The sequence below is a fragment of the Lissotriton helveticus genome, chromosome 7 (assembly GCF_964261635.1).
Source record: "Lissotriton helveticus chromosome 7, aLisHel1.1, whole genome shotgun sequence".
NCBI lineage: Eukaryota > Metazoa > Chordata > Amphibia > Caudata > Salamandridae > Lissotriton > Lissotriton helveticus.
In genome coordinates this window covers 1,058,817,156-1,058,840,494 of record NC_136068.1, presented here as the reverse complement: position 1 = coordinate 1,058,840,494, position 23,339 = coordinate 1,058,817,156, and the positions used below count along the sequence as shown (strand labels likewise).

At 49.1% G+C, this 23,339-nt stretch overlaps 1 protein-coding gene across 3 annotated transcripts in view; it reads left to right on the top strand.

Moving 5' to 3' along the window:
- DNAH17 (dynein axonemal heavy chain 17) overlaps positions 1 to 23,339 on the top strand; it is a 12,633,448-nt gene that overhangs the window by 2,046,938 nt on the left and 10,563,171 nt on the right. The gene's annotated exons all lie outside the window — the stretch shown is intronic.

Below are 23,339 nucleotides of genomic sequence, written 5' to 3'. Positions count from 1 at the left end.
ACCACCCTAGGCCCCGCCCCCCGTGCCCATTCGCTGCCCTTCTTGACCCTCCCTCCTCACTTCCCCCTTATATGGCGGCCGCTGCGCGGCCGCACTGCCGGCGCGCCTAAGGCAAGTCCGTCTGCGCCTGGACCGCGACCAGCGCCAGAACCCCTGGCCCCCACGTCTGCGACATCGACAACACGAGTCTCTGCTACGACGCCAACACCCTCATCGCACTCAACCAAGGACGCCCCGCCAACTGCTACAAAGCCACCCCCAAGCGCACCCACGGCCCGTTCACCTGCCAAAACTGCACCTTCACCTGCAACATCGACGCTAAAGCACCAATCGCAACGGGATCCAACCAACTGCAATGCATCCTGCTCAACACCCGCTCTGCACGCAAACACGTTGTCGAGCTCTGGGACCTGCTCACCACCACAGCACCAGACATCGTCTTCCTGACCGAGACCTGGCTGAACGAAACCTCCGCCCCCGACATCGCTACGGCCTCAAGATCTCCCGGAGAGACCGCACCAACGGAATTGGAGTAGGAATCGCCATCATCCAAAAAAACACCATCAAGGTCTCCACGAACACCGACGACACCCTCACCACCACCGAACACATGCACTTCAAGATCCACACAGACCCCAACACCACCCTCAGAGGCACCCTCGTCTACAGACCTCCCGGCCCACGCCCCCAATTCTGCAACTCCATCGCTGACTTCATCAGCACGCATGCACTGACCTCCACCAACTACATCCTGCTCGGCGACCTGAACTTCAACTGGAAAACAACAACGACAGCAACTCCTCCACCCTGGTCGACAACCTCGCCACCCTCGGACTGAAACAGATCGGCACCACCGGACCCACATCGCCGGCTACACGCTCGATGCCATCTTCTCCTCCAGCCCTCACATCACCTACGACCACAACTCTGAGCTCACCTGGACCGACCACCGCTGCGTCCACTTCACCTTCCAGAAACCCATCACCCACCATCGCACCCCACAGATCCCCCACTGACGATGGGGCAAAGTAACCAAAGAAATACTGGAAGCTCACCTCGCAACCGACCCTCCCACCAGCCCCACTGACCCAGAGGATGGAGCCCGCACCCTCAGACTCTGGATGGAAAAATGCGCCAAGACCATAGCACCTCTGCGACAACCCACCGACAGAAACACCAGCCAGAGAGCAAGCTGGTTCACCCCGGAGCTCCTGACCTCCAAGCACGCCTGCCGGAAACTCGAGAACATCTGGCTCAGCGACAGGACTCCCGCCACCCACACAGCCCTCAAAGACGCCACTCGCAACCACCACTGCCTCATCAGGACCACCAAAAGAGCCTCCTTCAAAGACCGCCTCGACAACAACGCACACAACAGCAAATAACTCTTCAGCATCGTAAAAGAACTCTCCAATCCCAGCTCCTGCACCAACGACATCCCGCCGTCGCAAGCCCTGTGCGACACCCTCGCAACTTTCTTCCACCACAAAATCACCGACATCCACAACAGCTTCGACACGCAAATCAACCCAACGCACCCCACCACAACGAAGATACCCACTCCCACCCACCACAACCCTCTGACCACATGGGCCAACGTGAACACCGAAGACATAATCAAGACCATGAGCACCATCCACTCAGGCGCCCCATCGGACCCTCTTCCCCATCACATCGCCAACAAGGCCAGCAGCCTCATCGCACCCCACCTGTGCAGCATCATCAACCTCTCCTTCGAAACTGCCACCTTCCCCGAGAGCTGGAAGCACGCTGAGATTAACGCCCTCCTGAAGAAACCCAAGGCAGACCCGAGCGACCTCAGGAACTTCCGGCCCATCTCCCTGCTTCTGTTCCCAGCGAAAGTCATCGAAAAGACCGTCAACAACCAACTCACCCGCTACCTAGAAGACAACAACATCTTGGACCCATCCCAGTCTGGCTTCCGCAGCAACCACAGCACTGAAACTGCCCTCATCGCCGCCACAGACGACATCAGAATGCTCCTCAACAACGGCGAAACAGCAGCCCTCATCCTCCTGGACCTCTCTGCCGCCTTCGACACCGTCTGCCACCACACCCTCCGCACTCGCCACTTCGTCGCAGGCATCCGAGATAAGGCCCTGGACTGGACCACCTCCTTCCTCACCGACAGAACCCAGAGAGTCTTCCTCCCCCCGTTCCAATCCGGAACCACCAAGACCATCTGCGGCGTCCCTCAGGGGTCCTCCCTTAGCCCGATGCTATTCAACGTCTACATGGCGCTCCTCGCACGCATCGCCAGACTACACGACCTCAACATAATCTCCTACGCCGATGACACCCAGCTGATCCTCTCCCTCACCAAGGACCCCCTCACCGCCAAATCCAAACTGCACCAGGGCATGAAGGCCGTCGTCGCCTGGATGGAAGCAAGCCGGCTAAAACTGAACAAGGACAAGACGGAGATCCTCATCCTGGGTCCCAACCCCTCGGCGTGGGACAACTCCTGGTGGCCCCCCTCCCTGGGAGCCCCGCAGACACCGACCAACCACGCACGCAACCTAGGAATCATCCTCGACTCTACGCTCAGCATGACCAACCAAGTCAACGCCGTCTCCTCCTCATGCTTCCACACCCTCCATATGCTCGGCAAGATCTACAGATGGATCCCGACGAACACTCGGAAAACAGTCACCCACGCCCTCATCAGCAGCCGACTCGACTACGGAAACGCCCTCTATGCTGGAGCCCCAAACAAACTCATCAACAGACTCCAGAGAATCCAGAAAGCCTCCGCTCGCCTGATCCACGACGTTCCCCGCAGAAACCACATCACCCCCTTCCTGAGAGATCTACACTGGCTCCCCGTTAACAAAAGAATCACCTTCAAACTCATGATCCACGCACACAAAGCACTACACAAGACCGGCCCCGCCTACCTCAACAGCAGACTATCCTTCTACGTACCCAACAGGAATCTCCGCTCCGCCGACCTGTCCCTGGCCACCGTCCCACGCATCCACAGAACAACCTCCGGAGGCAGATCCTTCTCCCACCGCGCCGCCAAGACCTGGAACGCCCTCCCCATCCACCTACGCCAGACTGCTGACCTCCCGGCGTTCAGAAGACTGCTCAAGACCTGGCTCTTTGACCACTAGCTGCTTCTCTCCCCCCCCAGCGCCTTGAGACCCTAGCGGGTGTGAAGCGCGCTCTACAAATTTCCTGATTGATTGATTGATTGATTGGACACTTCGCCCGACACTGGTTTTGTCTCCCATCCTAGCGTGGCTACGGAGGAGGGGGCTGCTTATAGCGTGGTGCTGATGAGGGCGGCCAAGGCCCTGGGCATTGAGCTCCCCGTCGCGGCCGTGAGGACTAACCTCCTCACTGAGGTCCTTAAACCGCAGTCAAGCTCGGCCGAGCCTCTGCTGCTGTTTAATGAGGCCTTGTCAGACGTTCTTTTGGGCACTTGGTCCAGGCCCGCCACAGGGCAGCCTGTGGATAGGAACGTGGCCAGACGCCACCGCCCGGCTCCAGGCGACCCTTGCTTTCTGTCTACCCACCCCACCCCTGAGTGCCTGGTTATCCAGGCCTCCAAATCCCAGACAGCATTCCCGTCGGCTCCCCCTGACCGGGAATCCAAGAGGTACGAGACTTACGGGAAAAAGGTATTCTCCTCCCTGAGTTTGGGATTGCGGTCAGTAAATATCGCGTGCCTCTTGGGCCGCTACACCCACTCTCTGTGGGACACGGTCACAGCCGACTCTCTAGGCAGAGCGATGGCAACGACGGTGGCGATTCATCGTCATGCCTGGTTGAGGTCTGCCAATTTCTCGGCCGATGTCCAAAACACACTTATGGACATGCCGTTCGATGGCCGTCGCCTCTTTGGCGACAAGGCAGACCATGCGCTTGAGCGCTTTAAGGACTCCAGGGCTATGACCAAGTCCTTGGGCCTCTCTGCCCCGTGCCAGCAAACGGCTGCCTTTCGCCCCTTTCGTGACCAAGGAAGGGGCGCCCCCACACGTTCTGCCAGCCACGTTCCGCAGACTACCATCCAGAGCGGTGGCGGACGTGGAAACCGCTGTGGCGGCAGTCGGGGACAACGGCGAGGCCAGTCCACACCTGCCTCTGCAGCATCCGCCTCAAAACCCTCCTAGGCCGTTCTTCAGGCCCATGTGACGCCAGTGGGGGGCAGGGTTCGCCATCACCACCATCACTGGCGCACTGTCACATCGGACAGGTGGGTGCTGCAAATCGTCCGAAGGGGCTACTCCCTCCCCTTCGAGGCGACCCTTCCAGCCATGCCACCGCAGTACCACCGCGTGTCGGGGGATCACTTGCAACTTCTGCAAGAGGAAGTTACGGCCCTCTTGGCCAAGGGGGCCATCGAGCGCGTTCCTGGGCCAGAAGTAGGGTGTGGTTGTTACTCCCACTACTTTCTGGTACCCAAGAAGGGCAAAGGGGACTACGTCCTATCTTGGACCTACGGAACGTCAACGGCTTCCTCCGGAAGGAGAAGTTCAAGATGCTGACATTGGCTCAGGTCTTAGCTGCCCTAGACCCTGGAGACTGGATGGTAGCATTGGACTTGCAGGATGCTTATTTTCACATCCCCGTCCTGCCGGCCCACCGGCGTTACCTGCGGTTCACGGTAGGCCACAAGCACTTTCAGTTTACCTTGCTCCCCTTCAGCCTTACCAGCGCCCCACGGGTGTTCACGGAAGTGATGGCGGTGGTCGCAGCTCATCTGCGCAGGTTAGGGATTTCAGTCTTCCCCTACCTCGACGACTGGTTGTTGAAGGCGGGCTCACCCCAGACAGTGGTCAGCCACCTCCAGACTACGGCTGACCTCCTGCACCTGCTGGGGTTCACCATCAATGTGCCGAAGTCACACCTGTGTCCCTCTCAGAAGCTCCTCTTCATCGGAGCGGTTCTAGACTCAGCGCAGTTTTGGGTTTATCCTCCCGAGCAGCGGGTTCGGGATATTCAGACTCTGATTCCGATCTTTCAGCCTTTATCCCGAGTCTCGGTCAGATTGACGCTGCGGCTTCTGGGGCTGATGGCCTCCTGCATCCTTCTGGTGCATCACGCCAGGTGGCGGATGCGGGCTCTGCAGTGGGACCTGAAGTTTCAGTGCGCCCAGCATCAGGGCAACTTGTCCGACCATGTCTTGATCTCGGAGGGCACTGCAAGACAGTTGCGGTGGTGACTCACGGACTGCGATTGGGTCAGCGGCAGATCCCTCTCCTTACCCCAACCGGAGCACGTAGTTGTGACGGACGCATCCCTCCAGGGCTGGGGTTGCCACATGGGAGAGGCGGAGATCAGAGGCCTCTGGTCTCTGGCGGAGTCCCAGCTCCACATCAACCTTTTGGAGCTGCGGGCGATCCGGCTTGCACTGAAGGCATTCCTCCCCTCTGTCCGGGGGAGTGTAGTGCAGATGTTCACGGACAGCACCACTGCCATGCGGTACTGCAACAAACGGGGCGGGGTGGGGTCGTGGACCCTCTGCCAGGAGGCTTTGCGCCTCTGTCAGTGGCTGGAACATCAGGGCGTGACCCTGGTGGTACAACACCTGGCAGGTTCTCTGAACGCCAGGGCGGACGAACTCAGCCGTCGGTGCATGATGGATCACGAATGGCGTCTGAACTCGGACGTGGCGCAAGGCCTCTTTCAGCAGTGGGGAGAGCCTTGGTTAGATCTATTCGCCACAGAAGAGAACACACAATGTCATCAGTTCTGCGCGTTGGAATTTCCAAGGCGGCACTCGCTCGGCGAGTTGCGGTCTATTGTATGCCTTTCTGCCTATACCACTTCTGCCCAGAGTGCTGAAGAAGATCAGGCGCGACCGGGCCCAGGTTATCCTTGTGGCTCCGGACTGGGCACGAAGATATTGGTATCCAGAGCTACTCAGCATGTCTGTCGATCCCCCGATTCGTCTGCCTCTTCAGGAGGAGCTTCTGTCGCAGCAGCAGGGGACGGTCCTCCACCCGAACCTGTCCAGTCTCCACCTACAAGCTTGGAGATTGAGAGGCGACAGTTGAGGCCATTTGACTTGCCTCCTGAAGTCTGTAATGTCATTCTGGCAGCCAGGCGTCCCTCCACAAAGTCGGTATACCCCTGCAGGTGGAACAGATTTGTGGCATGGTGCACAGCAAAGGCTGTGGATCCACTCTCTGCACCCTTTCTGAGGTTCTCCTCTTCCTTCTTTCTCTTGCCCAGCAGGGCTCTGCTCTGGGCACTATAAAGGGCTACTTCTCTGCCCTTTCCGCCTTCCTAAGGCTACCTGATCAGCCATCCTTGTTCAAGTCCCCAATTGTAAATAGGTTTTTGAAGGGCATCACACACATGTTTCCTCCTGTTCCTTTCGTGATGCCCCAGTGGGACTTGAACCTTGTGCTTACTTATCTAATGTGTGCTCCCTTTGAGCCGCTCCATAACTGTCCTCTCCGTCTTCTTACTTTGAAGACTGCTTTCCTGGTTGCCATCACCTCTGCCAGGAGAGTGAGTGAGCTCCAGGCTCTTTCTTCCACACCTCCTTTCCTCTCTGTCCATCCGGACAAGGTTGTGTTGCGGACAAGACCCTCTTTCCTGCCCAAGGTTGTCACGGCCTTCCACATCGGGCAGTCCATCACCTTGCCCACCTTCTTTCCGCCTCCGCATCCCTCGAAAGAGGAAGAGAGGCTCCACCGTCTGGACCGAAAACGTGCGCTCTCTTACTATCTTGATCGCACACGCCAGTTCCGGGTGGATGACCAACTCTTTGTTGGTTACGTGGGCGCTAAGAAAGGACGGGCAGTGCACAAGAGTGGATCATCTTGTACATCCAGGCGTGTTACTCCTTGGCTAAGAAGGAACCTCCAGTTGGGCTGAGGGCTCATTCCACTCGGAAAACGGTGACTACAACTGCCTTGGGCCGAGGGCTGCCCTTGCAGGACATTTGTCAGGCAGCTACATGGGCCTAGCTGCACACGTTTGCGAGACACTACTGCCTGGACAGCCAAGTCCGGAGGGATGGCTTCTTTGGCCGTTCCGTCCTCCAGGACTTTCTGGTGTGATTATTGGTTCGCAGACCCACCACCGGGGTTGGTATTGCTGGGGTATCTATTCTAAGGTAAGGAATCTATCACTAACGTGTCTCTTTCAGATACACAAGTTACTACTTGTGTAACAATATATCTGTAAGAGACATTAGTTAGTGATAGATTCCTTACCGACCCACCCATCCTCCCCGTTCTGCGAACCGATATCTAGGGTTAAGGTCACCCCCTTTCAGGGCCCTAGTTTCACGGCACCAGTGTTGGTTCTGTCATGGCTCTGCGTATCTGGCGCGGAAAAGCTGTGTATAAGAACTGACGTCAGCACGCGGAGGCGGCGTCTAAGTATTCCGACGACGTCATCACGGCGCCCACGACGAGGGACGCGGACCTGCGGACGACGTCTACCAACGCGCATGGGTACTGCTACGCAAAATATTTCCGGATCCAGGCTGACGCCTGGGGATATTCTAAGGTAAGGAATCTATGACTAACTAATGTCTCTTACAGATATATCGTTACACAAGTAGTAACTTGTGCTTCAGCTCTAAACACCCTAGTGGTGGGTCTGGCTGAAAGGAGACACACCTTTCCTGCTTACTAAGTTTCCTGCCAATCTTTCTGCCAAAAGTGGGACTTAGTCAGGAGGGCAGGCATCTCCACTAGCTGGAGAGGTCTGGCTAGCATAACAAAGGCAGGAAGCCTTTTAAGGTTTACCCCCCTGAAAGCTGTTCCTGCTTGAGTGTAGGTGAGAAACACCTCCACCCAGAGCAGGCTTTGTTTCTGACCCACAAGAGCACAAGGCTCCCACCTCAGAGGCTCAGAAACATGTTTGCGAGTGGCACGCTGGTGCAGACCAGTCAGCTGCATGTGGAAAAGTAAATTTTGCCATGTTCTGTGTCCCTACGTGTCCCCCATCTTATGTTATGTGTGCATGATTAATATGCATATGTATCCCCCATGTTCGATTAAAGACGCAATTACAGTTGTGTCCATCTCTAGTATGCTAGTTTCCAGTTCTCGTGAAAGCTACGAGTATTAGGCCTATGTAAGGTTACGTTGCCACGTTTCTCAGTGTGCACGTTATTTCATTGAAAAGTCCCTGTTTCTAGGCCTCAAAAGGGCCCGGACACCAGATTCACCTCCTGTCTCCTGAACCCTCGCTGAGGAGCGATACAGCCCCCACCTGTATCCTCGACCCTTCACTTACTTCCTGCCTCGCAGTGCCCGGCTCGGCCTGGCTCTGCCTACGAGTCTGCCAAGAGTATGTTATGATTCTAGTTATCAGTCCAGCCCTCCTTCTCTGCATTCCTAAGCTACTGAATCGCATCAATAGTTTCCGTCATTGTCTAGCCTTTACGTCTCCATGTAGGAGAAATACTGTATTAATGGTCATTTAATATTCCTCAACACGCACTACATGTAGAATAATGCATGCTCCAGTCTTAGAGTCTGTTAGCCTCTCCCCTCCTGACTCTTAGTTTATATCAACATGTCCTCTAAACATTAGATACTAGATAGGGTTTAGGTACATGTCGCCCTGACTCTCCAGACTTCAGTCTTTACTCCTAGCGCAGAGTTCATAGCCCCCAGCTTCTCCTAGTAACACGTCATTGTCAGTTTGCGCGCACCATTAGGTTAGAGGTCCCGGCTCCTTAGGTAGCCCCCTCCATGTTTCCGCCCCATTTATGACATATTCTGTTACGTTTACATCACCTGTCCATGTATACGCCTCTTGTTACACCCACTTTCACCCTTATCTTTCGCGACTGCTATTGACCACACCCACTGCTCCGCCTACTGTATTCACTGTAATGCAATTGTTTTAGTATATATATGTTGTACATTGTTATTAAAGTTGGCGCGCTCATTCCCTGTCCCCCCTGCAGGGCCCTGCCATCCTGTTCCCGTGCAGGTTGTCCTGTTCCTGTCCTTTATGCTGTATTAAACCTGCAAACTCCTACTACCTCGAATCTTGACTCTTATTTATTGAGCTATCTGTTATTGCTATGTCCAGTCAAACCTAGATCCGGTATTATTTATTTATATACCACATAATGGCGCCCGAATAGGGACTTGCCCTTTCCCCACGCGCCGGTGAAGCCACGCCGGCCCCCTGACCCTCTGCAGCCGTGACGGAACCATACCGTGCACGTGCAGATATTTCTGCTTCAAGTATCCCTCAGGCCCACGGAGGAGACGGAGGTTGCGGTCCAGCATCCAGACGAGGCGGTGGAGGAACGCGGCGAGTCCCGACCAGAGCCCAAGCCGAGAGTCCAAGGTCCGAGGTATCCGGAGGCCCACCCGTAACTGAAGTCCGAAGTTCGTCCGTCCGGCGTCGAAGCAGTCCAGTCCAGTCCGAGGCCTTCCGTTCTTGCTGCCCGGTGAGTACCGTTGCTGGGGTAGTATCTAGACAGGGTCAATCTAATTGACTCTGGTCCGTGGGTTTTGGTGGTACACAGACCCAAAACGAAGTGTCCACTTCGGTGGATGCGGGTCCTGACGTGTCTCTTTACGAGACCGGTAAGTTTCGTACTGTTTTAGCAGTGCATCTAGTTTCTGTTCTAGTCAGTTCTGTTCTCGAGAAGATTCATGTATTCTGTTTTCAGTATTCCAGGTAGTATTCTGTTCGAACTGTTATTTTAAATGTTCTTCATGTATTTTTAATGTTGTGGTATGAAAGTGGTGTAATTATCGTGTTCATTGTGTATTGTATTGTGTCTAGATTACAGTTCAGTCATGCCCTTATTTTCCAAACTACGTCAGTTGAAAACTAGAAAAGGTCCGTTAGAAGCAGCAGTTCCTGTCCCGCCTAGGGACAGTCCAGGTCACTTTATGTATCAGAAGCATGGCATAAGTGCCATATTATATCTAGATTTATGGGTGGAGTACACCAAAGAGTTAGACGAAAAGTATAGATGGCCCGTATCAGGTACGTGGGATGCCGAGTGCATCATGCGAGTAGAAGAAGCATTATGGAAAAAGAAAGCCAGACAGTCACAGAAAGATGCCATCGAGTTATGGCGCAAAGAATCTCATAAAAGAACCGAAAAAGAAATCAGAAAGTCAGAACTAAGTAGAGAATCCTTAGAACGAGCCCAAGAAAGGGAACTAATCGAGATAGGTGAACGAGTTAAAACCGAACAGTCAGACAGACAGAGGAATGCCCTTATTAAGGGTATGTACCCTCTTCTTGCCGAGGGCTTGCCAAAAGCAACCCCGGAGGCATCCAGTAATTTTCCGCCACCATTAGTTCCGATCAAGCTACGTCACAAACCGACCGCAGCTGATATTTTTATTTCGTCCTATTTGGACGACACAGTCCCAGAATATGCAAATCCTGTTCCGCCAGCTCCTGTAAATAATGTAAATCCTGCTCCTCCAGTCACCGGAGTACCTGCTACGGTACCCCCGGTCCAGCCCACATTACAATTTCCCACCGCGCCAGTACGAAGAGTATCAGTCAACGATTCTAGTTTAGGGGCCGCAGGAGGAGGTCCTCCTGGTACCCCGCCGCCACACCAACGTGTAACGTTAGTCGAGTTACATGAACGTGCGTTACAGCGTACGCCCAAATATAAGTCCGTTGCAGAAATCCGACGAGCCCTTACTGAATGCCGCTATGATCCAGTTGCAGGTGATGATAGTACAGTTATATATTCCATCCGTGTAAGACGGGTGACCGGGTATTTGGACACCCTACCGAATATGAAAGAAGATCTAGACAGAATATATCGTTTCATCCGTACAGGGGATGATCCAGAAAGTATTGGCGAAGCCATGTCTCAAAGGAAAGCTGAGATCCAGCTCATGTTATTAAAGTTTCTGATTAATTGTTTAATAAGAGAACAAGATTCTCCGACTAAAGATCCGGCCGAAATGAGAATCCTGACAAGGTGGAGTGATAATATAGCCGAGGGTAAGCACAGAACCATCAGTAGTATAGAGAGTATGTACAAGAAAATTCGTAAAGAAATAATAAGGTTACACGAGAAACGCAAAGAAGCACTAGTAAACGAGAAAGAAAATGACTCTTCTACTGAAGAGGTAGACGACGAGAATCCCACTAGAATAGCGTATGTAGGTAGAACTAGACTTTCCGACCGACATTCACGTCTAGACTACAAGAAAACTGTTCCTCATCCAGCACCAGAACAAGGTTCTCTAGAACAAGTATTTCAAGCTACCGATCACATTCTGAAATCACGAATCGGTTACAGTGAGTTAAGTACTATGCATGAACAAGAACTAGCCCGATCAGCAGTCCGATGGATTACTGATTCTACCACTTTTCCAGATGAAATAGTGGCTCAAATGTTTCTGAAACTGCCCCCAGCCGAGCAACGACTGGTGGGTATGTATATGATCCAGCACCTCATTACTCTGTATGAGGGTCAACATTCTGATCCAGGTCCGTTACACGATGTCCTGAACGAGTTACTCCAGTATAGATGGAAAGGTCTAGGTACCGATTTAATTAGTGTTATTCTAGAACAGCGCCACAAATATAGAACGTTTTTGAACCCGCATTTTGTTCATGTCTCACCCCCAGAAAGTAAACCCTCTTACATAGACAGACAGAATCCGTTACGAGAAGTACACCCAGTTAGGACAGCGGATGGTGAAATGCAATGAGTGTTTGTTTACACTCCGATTACAAAGATGGAACTCTTAGAGATGAAGAAATTAATTCCCTGTCATGACAAAGATCCAGCAGGGTTCCACCGAGAATTAAAAGACATGCTCCGTATGGGAGAATACACGTATCCAGATATAATTAAAATGTTAAAAGTCCTGTTGCCCGCAGGGGTATATGAAAAACTCAAGGAAAAAGAATGGGAGGTGGGAGAGAAGAAGATCGATTGGGCAGTTCTAGAAGCTGAAGATAAGATACGAGTACCAGGTACTGGTCTTGGAGAGAAATGTAAAGAATTACCAGAACTGTTAATACAAGTTTTGCCGAGATTATTAGCAACTAAAAAGGAAGACTGGGATGCAATCTCAGCCTGTAAACAGAAACAAGACGAAGACACTAGTGATTTTTATTCTAGATTTGAGAAATGCTTTAGTATTAACAGTGGCCTCAAGACAAGTAGCGAGTCATACCCTCATCTCTTTGTTACTAAATTAGTCGAGAATTCAAGTCCACAAGTTAAGAACCGAGTTTTGAAAGTCGAAAGTACCTGGCAAGCTAATACCCCGTCCCAAATGTTACAGATGCTTCAGTATCACCAGAATAGAATCAGAGAAGAGCAAGATCATGAAAGAAAACGTATGAAAGACACGAAAATGAAAGTACTAGTTGCACAATCTGTTCCTCAAGACAGTCAGAAGAGGGGTACGAATCAAGCCAGTCATCCTGCAGTTCCCGTTAAAGGGACCTGCAATTATTGTAAACAGCCAGGTCACTATATAAACGAGTGTGCAGTTCTGAAACACAACATAGCTACCGGTAAGACTAAAGAAAGACCACGTCCGCCTAGACAAGAACGAGTTTCACAGACTTCTCAGCCACAGAATGCACAACAGACAGTTCCAGCACCGCAGCCTATTGCTGCAACACAGCATGTTACACAGCAGATGTACCAGTATGCACAGTCCGAGTATCCAGAGTATCAGCCATATTCATGAAACAGCCTAGAGAGGGAGGTAGGCTTGCCTCTCATCGAGATACCTGTAGATCAAGAGGGTCCCTATGTTCACAGTCAAGTATTAGGGAAAGACAGAAAGTTTCTGATTGATACAGGGGCAAGTAGGACCACCATTAGTCACGACGAGGTTCCAGGGGCTCCGCTCTCAGGCTCTAGAAATGTTTCCCTTGGATTTTCAGGAAAGCCTATTGTAAACGAGATATCTAAGCCAGTTACTCTAGAAGTAGGTCCATTGTCCCGCACTACTGATCTGTTACTTACGAAGTCGTGTCCAGAAAATCTGTTAGGTATTAAAACACTGAAAGAATTAGGTGCAGTCATATGTTGTTCCCCCGAGGGAATACGCTTGTTTTTACGTGACTTCAAGGGTCACTATGTATTACGAGATTTTGATTCGAGATTGTCCAATGTTCCACAGCATTTATGGGCGCAAGGTCCAACTGATGTAGGTTATATGCAAATCACACCCCATCGTGTGACTCTCAAGCCAGGTGTAGTGTTACCACGAATCAGACAGTACAGATTGCCACCTGAGGCTGTAACAGCCTTATCCAAAATTATTGACGAACTCATCGCTCAAGGAGTAGTTGTAGAAACTGACTCCAATGTATGTAATTCTCCGATCATTCCAGTCATGAAACGTACTGATCCAAATGCACCCCCAGTATATCGATTAGTGATTGACCTTCGAGAACTCAATAAATGTGTTATTCCCCAGTACCCAGTTGTCCCTGATATCTCTTCCCTACTGACAGCCATTGATTCCGAAGCCTCATTTTTTACAGTCATAGACCTCAAGAACGCGTTTTTCAGTGTCCCCATTCATCCAGACAGCCAGTTTCTTTTCGGATTTTGTTTAAATGGAAGGAGCTACCAATTTACACGAGCTCCTCAAGGTTTCACAGAAAGTCCTAGTATTTACAGTCAAGCACTTAAGAGACAACTAGACAATATTCACATGCCAACTGACACTGCCCTCCTCCAGTATGTCGATGATCTACTGATCACAGCCCGTTCTGAACGTGCTTGCGAGCGAGCATCCCTTACAGTCTTGTATTTCTTAGCAGAGATGGGGCACAAGGTGTCCCCTTCGAAGCTTCAATTCTGTGTCCAGCAAGTGATCTATTTAGGCCACTTGCTGTCCAAGAGGGGTAGGCAGTTGACACCTGACCGTATCCAGTTAATAGCGAGTCTTCCTCAGCCCAAGACCCAGAAGGAGGTACGTGCTTTTATCGGCCTCACTTCTTACTGCAGACAATGGATTCCTCAGTATGCATTCCTAGCCAAGCCACTGATACAGTTAACGACACAGGAGGCAGCCGTATCGACTGTCCTCCCTTGGACATCTGAACATACACTTAGTTTTAATGAGTTAAAGAAAGCCTTATGCCAAGCTCCAGTTCTAGCTACACCGAACTACAGTAAGCCTTTTACACTTTTCGTCACTGAACGTGAAGGTACAGCATTATCTGTTCTCACACAAGATCAAGCAGGACAATACAAGCCCTGTGCTTATTTTTCGAGCACACTAGATCCTGTAGCCCAGGCTCTGCCTGCGTGCCTCAAGTCAGTTGCAGCCACAGCACTAGCTATCAGACAAAGTGATTCCATAGTATTAGGACATTCCTTGACAGTACAAGTTCCACACTCCGTGGAAGTTCTTTTAAACCGAACACAGACTCAGCACTTGACAATTGCACGTTTAACAGGTTATGAACTGACACTGTTCCAGCCACACATAGAAATCAGACGCTGCAACGTTCTAAATCCTGCTACACTGTTACCGTCAGTTAATTCGAATCCTGCCAGACACGACTGTGTGGAAGTAGTTAACACTATGACTAAGCCAAGACAAGATCTGACAGATATTCCATTACCAGATCCCGACCTGACACTTTATGTGGATGGTTCATGTATGAGAACAAGTACAGAAGAACTAGTAGCCGCGTATGCAGTGACTACAGACACTGAAGTTATAGAAACACATCGTATTGACACTCTGTCCGCTCAAGCAGCAGAGCTAGTTGCTCTGACCCAAGCCTGCATATATGCTAAGAACCTGAAAGTCAATGTTTACACAGATTCACGTTACGCATTTGGAGTCGTCCACGACTTTGGAGTGCTCTGGCAGGAGAGAGGTTTCATGACTTCTCATGGAACCAAGATTCAGCATGGTCTCCTTATTCAAGCTCTGTTAGATGCCATACACTTACCGACATCTATTGCTATCATGAAATGCAAAGCACATACGAAAGTTACTGACACTATTTCTCAAGGTAATGATCTAGCAGATCGCACAGCCAAGCTTACAGCACAGACTCCAGACATTTCAGTTAATCCGACACAGACACATACTCCAGATCTGACTACCTGTATGACAGTTAAGGACCCCACTCAAGATGTCATAGATATCCAGTTACATGCTACTCCCGATGAAATCAAGAAATGGTCCGAACAAGGAGGGGTCCAGACAGATCAGGGATGGGTAACGAAGGGAAAAGCCACATGGTTTCTCCCCGACTCTATGGTTCAAGTCATTATCAATACCGCACATAGTCCAGCACATTTAGGAGAAAAAGCTATGTTAGATAGTATCCAGAACATTTGGTTCAACAAGCATTTACGAGCTGCAGCCAAGCAGAAGGTCCGTACCTGTATGATATGTTGCCAGTTTAATCCAGGTAAAAGTGTCCCGGTGGAACAAGGTGGATTCCAGCCCCCTGACCACCCTTTTGAAGTCCTCCAAATGGATTATATTCAGATGGAGCGATGTCGAGGTTTCAAGTATGTCCTTGTAGTTGTATGCGCTTTGTCCAGATGGATAGAAGCATATCCAGTCCCAGATTACACAGCCACGACCACTGCCAAGCAGTTGGTTCGTGAATTCTTCCCCCGCTATGGACTCCCTAGGGTCGTATATTCTGACAACGGCCAGCCATTCTCATCTGAGCTCATGAAACACATCTCCCTTTTGTTAGGGTACCAGTGGAAGTTCCATTGTGTACGCCATCCTGAAGCAGCCGGTCTCGTAGAGAGACATAATCAGACCCTGAAAATCCGCATCGCCAAAATATGTAAAGAGAAAGGTGTGGACTGGCTAGTAGCTCTGCCAGTCGCTTTGTTTTATATGCGCATGGTCGCACATTCCAGATCAGGTCTGTCCCCGTACGAGGTCGTATTCGGCCGCCCCCCTAATATGTGGGGTACACCTAGACCCCGAAGTATTACCGATGTTTCAAGTAATATGCTGACAGATTACCTAGCTTCCTTGATGTCTGCCCTACACTCTTGTCGTTCACAGGTTGCCGCCGCATTTCCAGACAATACCGAGGTGGCACCGCATGAAATCGTTCCCGGATGTATGGTTCTTGTCCGGAATTTTGATCGTTCAAGTCCGCTGGAGCCTCGCTGGAAAGAACCCAAGCAGGTCCTCCTGGCCACCCGTACTGCCGTCAAGCTGGAAGGCAGGAAGGGCTGGGTCCACCTGTCTCATGTGAAAAAGTTTTACGGACTAAAGACTGTTTCCAAGAACATTTCCGAGGATTTTAAAGACGGCCAAAGTACTATTCTCAAGGACTGTCCCGCAAAAGACAATGATACAGATTCCTCCCTGTTAGAGAAAACTCCGCAGCAGGAGTATAAGAAAAAATTAAGGTCTAGTAAAATAAGTCAGCCAGTTTGATTGTCTAAGTCCTCCCCTAGGTGAAACGGTTAGACCGGTTTCTGACATGTATATAATAGACCCCCACAGAGAGAGAGTTAGTGAGAACTCTAAAAGTTGCACTATTATTTTATGTTTTCTGCTATATCTCAGCCTTATGATTACCTGCACAAGTTATGCATTTTATTTGTGTTTTCCAGTTTCTAATGTAAATGAGTCTGCTAATGCTACAGTAGAGCACACGTTTAGTGATCTACCTCCTCATGAACTCTCATATCGTCTTGCTATGCGTAATAATTCCTTTATCCGCATGTTACATTATTCACACCAGACCAGCAATGCCACTAATTGTTGGGTGTGTGGTCGACTCCCCCCTTTTCAGACACCGAAGGGAGTTCTGCCACTCTTTCCTTATCCATTTTCACATAATGGTTCGTGTGGAGCATGGTCCACGTTAACGTCATCCTCAACAGATATGTCTTTTCTTAACAGTACATGTTTCCCAGGCAAGCAAGGTCTTCCCCACAGAACAGGGCTAGATCTAGAAAATGAAGTTTATAATTTGGGTAATTATTCTTCGAATTTTATGGTCCTGAATGTTCAGTCTGATACTACTTCAGACTTACCCTCTATGTCAGTATTACCAGTCAAAGGTGAATTATGTGTCCGAAATAATGGTTCCGTACATGTAGGCCATAGTGATTGTACGACTATTATCAAGTATGGTGACAGTAGGAAATCTATTTTCAAAGCTTCACGTCATTCTTATTTTGTTTGTGGTCAGACCGCATATGGTCGTCTGCCCCTCGATTGGGATGGTACCTGTTACATTGCCTTCCTACTGCCACCAGTTTTCCTAGCCCCACCTGACTATCATAGGAATTCCCACCTAGTACATACTAGACACAAAAGAGACCTCCCGATTGTCGATTATACTGAAACTGCTCTAGAACAATACATAGATATCAATAAAGGTGTCTTCCCCTATTTAGGTACTGTCGTGAATAGTAAACTGATACGTAGATTAACGAGAACCCTTGAAGCAGTAGTGATTGAGACTACTTCTGCTCTAGGTAACTTAACCGAAGAGCAATCCTTTATGAGAATTGTCGTGCTCCAGAATCGTCTCGTCCTTGACGTCATACTGGCCGATAGGGGCGGGGCATGTAGAGTCATCGGATCTAGTTGCTGCATTTTCATTCCTAATAACGCACCGTCTGTTTATTCAGCTATTACCAGACTCCATAATATTGCCCATATGTTACACCAAAATCCAGGCACCTGGACATGGTCCGGTTGGTTCTGGAATATAATTTCCGCCTGGGGATGGAAAGTATTGTCATTTCTGGGTATTGCAGTAGCGATCATATTCAGTTGCTGCCTCTGTTTACAATGTGGCCCTGCGATTTGCGGCATTTGTGCTACCTCTTGTATTCCTAGCCCCAAGTCCCGTTCTAAATCCAGTTCCAAGACAATTCGAGACGAGCAAATGATACTGTATGAAATGATAGAGGGTATCATGAATATTGATGTTTCCTGATGGAAACGTAGTGACAAGGAGGGAATGTGGAAAAGTAAATTTTGCCATGTTCTGTGTCCCTACGTGTCCCCCATCTTATGTTATGTGTGCATGATTAATATGCATATGTATCCCCCATGTTCGATTAAAGACGCAATTACAGTTGTGTCCATCTCTAGTATGCTAGTTTCCAGTTCTCGTGAAAGCTACGAGTATTAGGCCTATGTAAGGTTACGTTGCCACGTTTCTCAGTGTGCACGTTATTTCATTGAAAAGTCCCTGTTTCTAGGCCTCAAAAGGGCCCGGACACCAGATTCACCTCCTGTCTCCTGAACCCTCGCTGAGGAGCGATACAGCCCCCACCTGTATCCTCGACCCTTCACTTACTTCCTGCCTCGCAGTGCCCGGCTCGGCCTGGCTCTGCCTACGAGTCTGCCAAGAGTATGTTATGATTCTAGTTATCAGTCCAGCCCTCCTTCTCTGCATTCCTAAGCTACTGAATCGCATCAATAGTTTCCGTCATTGTCTAGCCTTTACGTCTCCATGTAGGAGAAATACTGTATTAATGGTCATTTAATATTCCTCAACACGCACTACATGTAGAATAATGCATGCTCCAGTCTTAGAGTCTGTTAGCCTCTCCCCTCCTGACTCTTAGTTTATATCAACATGTCCTCTAAACATTAGATACTAGATAGGGTTTAGGTACATGTCGCCCTGACTCTCCAGACTTCAGTCTTTACTCCTAGCGCAGAGTTCATAGCCCCCAGCTTCTCCTAGTAACACGTCATTGTCAGTTTGCGTGCACCATTAGGTTAGAGGTCCCGGCTCCTTAGGTAGCCCCCTCCATGTTTCCGCCCCATTTATGACATATTCTGTTACGTTTACATCACCTGTCCATGTATACGCCTTTTGTTACACCCACTTTCACCCTTATCTTTCGCGACTGCTATTGACCACACCCACTGCTCCGCCTACTGTATTCACTGTAATGCAATTGTTTTAGTATATATATGTTGTACATTGTTATTAAAGTTGGCGCGCTCATTCCCTGTCCCCCCTGCAGGGCCCTGCCATCCTGTTCCCGTGCAGGTTGTCCTGTTCCTGTCCTTTATGCTGTATTAAACCTGCAAACTCCTACTACCTCGAATCTTGACTCTTATTTATTGAGCTATCTGTTATTGCTATGTCCAGTCAAACCTAGATCCGGTATTATTTATTTATATACCACATGCACACCAATGATTTGGTTGTTTTTAGGGCGCCTCTGAGTGCATTTGCCACAATAAACCCAACACTGGCATCAGTGTGGGTTTACTATGCTGAGAAATTTGATATCAAACTTCCTGGCATTCAGTAAAGCCATCATGGAGCTGTGGAGTTCCTAGTGACAAACTCCTGGCCCATGTACTCAATCTGGCTTCACTGAAGTTAGTTGACTGAGAATAGACTTAGACATTGTAGGGACATCTTGGCGTTGCAGCTCTGCCCTTACCTGTGGTATAATACAGCCTGCCTTAGGGCTGTGAAGCCTGCTAGAGGGATGACTTACCTATGCCACTGGCAGTGGTTTGTAGGCATGGCACACAGGGAAATGTACTTCAGTTTTAAATGCACCTAAACACACAGTCCACAATGGACTTGTGTATGTATTTTGGGAGGGGTGTCTGAAAATGGCACAATACATGCTGCTGCCCTTAGAAACCCTCTCTGGTCTTAAGGCCCTGGGAATCACTTGTACCTTTTAACCCCTTCCATGCTCATGACGGAACGGTTCCGTCATGAGCTACGGTTGAGCTGTGCTCATGACGGAACCGTTCCGTCATGACCACGCCCGTTTCTATTAGGGCCCAGCACCGGAGGGGGAAACGCGGTCGCACTGAAAAGGTTAAAAGGGGCTTATATGTGTGCCAGAGGTGTGCCAAGTATGGAAATAAAGGTACAGTTTTGGGAAAGAACACAGGCACTGGGAACTTGGTTTACAGGGGCCCAGTGCACACTCTCTCAAAGTGCATCAGAATCAGGCAAAAAGTGGGGTGTAATCATGCAAAATGGGGCACTTTCCTATACAACCCCCTCCCCCAAAGGGAAGAGGATGAGACTAACTTTTCCCAATAGAGTTTTCATTGTCTAAGTGGAAGAACCTGGAAAGTCCATGTGCATTGGAATAGTAAGTCCCACATCTGTGTTCCACTGTAAAGTCCATTCCCAATAGGGAGATAGACCACCTCAAAAGTTTTGGGTTCTCACCTTTTATCTGTATAAGCCATCTGAGAGGTCTGTGATCGGTTTAAACAAGGAAATGAGTACCAAATAGGTATGGTCTCAACTTCTTCAGGGACCAAACCACAGCATAGGCCTCCCTCTCAATGGTACTCCAATGTTGTTCCCTGTGGAGTACCCTCGTGCTTATAAAAGCAACAGTCTAGTCTTGAATTTCATCGCTGGTTTGGGAAAGGATTGCTATCCCTAGCTCAGAGGCATCAGTCTGCACAATGAGCTGTTTTGAGTAGTCTGGAGCTTTGAGAATTGGTGCTGAGCAAATAGTCTCTTTCAGGGTGTCAAAAGCCTTTTGAAAACTAACTCTTCAGTTTATCTTCTTTGGCATCTTCTTGGAGGTGAGTTTTTTGAGTGAGGGGTGTCACAATTCCTATTTTATTACTTTTATTTATTGAGTTTTATATAGCACAGCTTGACCTCAAGGCATCAGAGCACTTCACAGAGATTCACACGAGCAGCAAATACCTGAGATACGTTTGGAATAGATACATATACAAAGTGACAAAAAGTGACACAGCATACATACATTGCGTACGCAGCAATACATGAGATACTTATTTTGAGTGAAATATGGATTCATGGTGACAGTATGTGGCAAGGAATATAAGACCGTTAGGGAAAGATGCTGATTAATTTTTTAGGTAGATTTCAGGTACATAGAATTATATATAGCACTTTACAGCGCATCACGTCAAATGTACCACCTTGCTGAAGGGGTAGTTAAAAGGAAAAGTACATAGTGATAGTAAAAAAACAGCAGAGCAAGAATGATCAGTCTTTGAGATGGACGATGTAGTTCTGAGGTAATCGGAGTAAGGCCTAGTGCGGGCAAGGGAGATTAGATGCATAGTTTTCCCCGGGGTGGAGTTGCACTGATTTATTAGAAGTGTGCAAAGCCAGTACCCGCAGGCTAATCAGGCACTAAAGGAGGTGGATTTAGGTATCTGTTAGAAAGTAAAAGCTTCAGTTTCTTCTTGCAATGCAGGAATGGTTGGTTTCCCGCAGGTAATGGGGAGGGAGTTCCAGATTCTAGTAGCTTTCCCAGAGAAGGAGCAGGTGAGATAACTCCTAAATACAGGTAGAATCAGGAGTAGGCTGAGCTTCGTAGATGTCTCTTATGACAAGCTTTTGATCATTTATTTGTGAGGTAGATTGGATTTTCAGTGTAGAGTGCTTCGTGAGTTTCGCAGGCAGTTTTTAATATGGCCCTTGCCTCGATTGGCAGACAGTTGAGTTGCTTGAGGGTGGAAGTGAAAAAAGCCAAAGAGCTTTTCACCTGATATAAGTCTGGTTGCAGCGTGGAGAGTAGCTTTCAATGATGGTTAAATTGTGATGACCAGGTGAGTATAGGCTCACAACAGAAGTATGGCTTTAAGTTCAAGGTCTATAGTAATACTGTGTGTCTCAAAGCAAAGAATGGAAGGTCACCCTTCTTCCATACAACCCAGAATAAATTCCAAGATAAACAATTCAAAAAATTCCTTGCTGAGCAACACTCAATACAATCAAAGGGTTCATATATATTCGACAATATTATGTCAGTCCCAAATATCCCAGGAGGGGAATTTCACTTCATTCGTAACACCAGGATACGTTGTAATTGCATGTAGTCAATCTCAAAATTTGTGAAGTCTCTATATTCCTTATGAAGAAAGTCACTTCAATTATCACACCAGTCTAAGGGGGTCATTATGATGGCGGATTTTCCGCATACTCCAGGCCGGCGGAAGCCACCGCCGGCCCGGAGTATGCGGGAAATCCGCCGAGGAGGCCTGAAAGACCCACCGCCAAATCAGGATGGCTGGTGGGTCTCACAATCTGTCTGCCGCTTTTCCGCCGCGGTCGGAAGGCGACCACGGCGGAAAAGCACTAACATGGGTGGCGGTGTCTATCAGACACCGCCAGCCATATTAGGATGTAGGGAAAGTAATGCTTTTCCACGGCGGCTTTTCCGCCGTGAAAAAGCATACGGACCGTCACTTCGGGGGCCCGTTGCGGGCCCCCTGGGTGAAGGGGTGGTGGGGGGTGCACATGGGGGGTACCTATGGTACCCCCCTGCATTTGCGTGCACAATGCAGCAGGCACCGCGCGGTGCCTGCCGCTTTGTGCATGCAAATGCGGTGCATGCATTTTTAACATTGCGGCGGGTGCAGCTTGAAGCTGCACCCGCCGCAATGTTAGAGATAGAGGATGTGACCGCCACCCTGGCGGTCACATCCTAATCAGATCGGAGGGAACGCCGCAGCCCATGCGGACGTTCCCTCCTCCTCAGGGGTCGCGGACGGACTCAAGTCCGTCCGCGATCCTAATCGACCCCTAAATTTGTAGCTTTGCAGCATCAATCCAGTATTTATTTATAGGTTATCTTCCATCAGTCAATATATGTACAGCCTGTAAGGAAAAAATTAATAATAACTTTTTCTCCTATCCCCACTGGGGATAGCGTTCCATAGTAGGGCTAGTGATTGCACAGCTGTGTTTAGGTCTTCAATGGGGATGAAGGGTTTGACTTTAACAAGGTTTTTCAGCATGTAGGAAGCATTTTTGCAGAGGCATTGATCTGGTCTTTCATGCTTAGGTGGCAGTCAAGAGTAATCCCCAGGAATTTGACAGAGCTGTAGAAGGTCATTTTGTAGTTTAATACTGTGAGGATGTTGAGCCACGTGTCTAAGGGAAATGTTTTTCGTTTGGGATGGATGAGGAGTTCAGTTTTGTTGGGGTTGAGTTTGAGTTTGAGAGAGATAAACAGTGTTTATTTAGACCATAGTCTTTAAAACCATACACAGCTTTTGGATCCTCATAGTGATAACATAATAAAAGACACATTTCATTTTAAGACAATTTACAAAAGAAAAGAATATATAAATCCATAAAATTTTCATCCATAAATTCTCATTTTTGGGAGAACATTTTAAACAGTTTTAAAATCAGCATCCCTCTTTTAATTTCTCCTTTATAAAGTCGTGTATTGCTTTCAGGAACTTCCCCAAGGCGATTGTAATATCTAGGGATAGCATATCCATAAGAAGCCGCTTGAGCACATAAAAATACTTTCCGTATCGCTAAAATCAATGTGCAAAATATAATTTTTTACCCCTAGGCCACATTTACAAATACCATCCATTTGGATCAATGTTGCTTTTATTTTTCCTTCCGACTTCCAAGGGTTAATACCCACTCGCACCCGTGTCTTAGCCATTTATTGGGCA